Below are 1,646 nucleotides of genomic sequence, written 5' to 3' on the forward strand. Positions count from 1 at the left end.
CGATCCAGGAACATCTAACATGTGAACATTCGAATGTAATATATTTAATTTCATGCAAGAAATGCNCCAAACAATGTGTAGGAGAAACTAAGAATAATTTACGAACTCGCTTTAATGCTCATAGGTCAGACATCAAATTAAAGAAAGACCAGCATGTTTCTAATCATTTCAACCTCGACGACCATTCAATAGACGATCTCACCCTAATCCCAATTGAGCGTATAGAAATTGACTTGCCAGAAGATGAAACTACCAAATTCCGTCAATCTAGGGAGGCCCATTGGATTGAGACATTGAATACAACAAGACCTATAGGACTAGATATTCATCATAATGTAGGCATAGCACCCTTTGTTGTCCCGTTTAATACAACCAGCAATCGAGCAAGCAAGATAGTTCATGCCCACTATAAGAGAGCCTTCAAGAGAAATTCCCCTATGTCTATAAGCAGAAAATGATAGTTGCATATTCAAAAAATAAGAACTTAAATGATAATATTGTTCATAGTAAACTAAAAACAATCAGTACATAACAGATACTATACTTCTCTTTTTTCTAATTTCAGATCAGAATAAGAACAGAAGAAAACCCAATATCAAGACCCTTAATCCTAATTTCTAAATAAAGTGTCTGCTCCACCCTAGGCCTGTACATTTGGGAGAATTAAACCCTCCCCGAAATCTAAAACACGAACAACACAAATTCGAAGATTATTCGGGCGACGGTATCTTTTCATCAATATTTTCTCTAGGTAAAACAATAATTCCAAAAGTAGCTAGCTTTGTTTCAAGCAAAAAATCACTTATTTCATTCGGAGCGAAAGCCGTCGGCTCAATCGCTGAAGCGGGAAAGAGTATAAGCGACACAGTGAAACAATCTGACGAGTTGAAAGAATTACAACTAATAAGAGAACTGCATAACAGGAGATTAGAAGACAGGAAAGGAAAAGGTTTTAAAGTTATAGGATAAAAATGATTATCGCTCATGCTCCAAAAACTTATTTTGGTTCAGATATACAAAAATCATTGGGTTCTCTTCCTAGATTTCCATGGGCAAAATATCCCGGAGAAAAACATCTTCCCGGTCATAATTACAGGTTAGATCTGCGATTAGACGAAAACGATAAACCCAAACCGGGTGAAGAACCAGTCAATAGAGTTGACGCCGCTGCGCTTAAACACGATATACTATACAGAAACAAAGACATAAACTTCAGACACGAAGCAGACAGACAAATGATAATCGAACTTGAAAATATTCAAAATCCAACTTTCAAAGAGAGAATGCAAAGGGCTCTGATCATTAAACTGTTAAAAGCAAAGATGAAATTGGGCATGGGATTAGCGGATGAAATTCATAAAGAATTTAGAAAAACTAAAAACTTTTTAAAAGTTAAAGTATTTGAAAAAGATGGAATATGTCAGCTGATTTAATTAATATGCCAGTCGAAAGAGGATATAAATATTGCTTAACCGTTATAGATTTGTATACGAGATATGCATGGGCTATTCCTTTAAAAAACAAAACAGGATTATCAGTCAAACACGCATTTGAAACGATTATGAAACAATCTAACAGACATCCAGAAAAACTGTGGGTAGATAAAGGAAATGAATTTTATAACAAAAATATGAAATCTCTGGGAT

This window comes from Lottia gigantea (genome assembly GCF_000327385.1).
Source record: "Lottia gigantea unplaced genomic scaffold LOTGIsca_589, whole genome shotgun sequence".
Taxonomy (NCBI): Eukaryota; Metazoa; Mollusca; class Gastropoda; family Lottiidae; genus Lottia; species Lottia gigantea.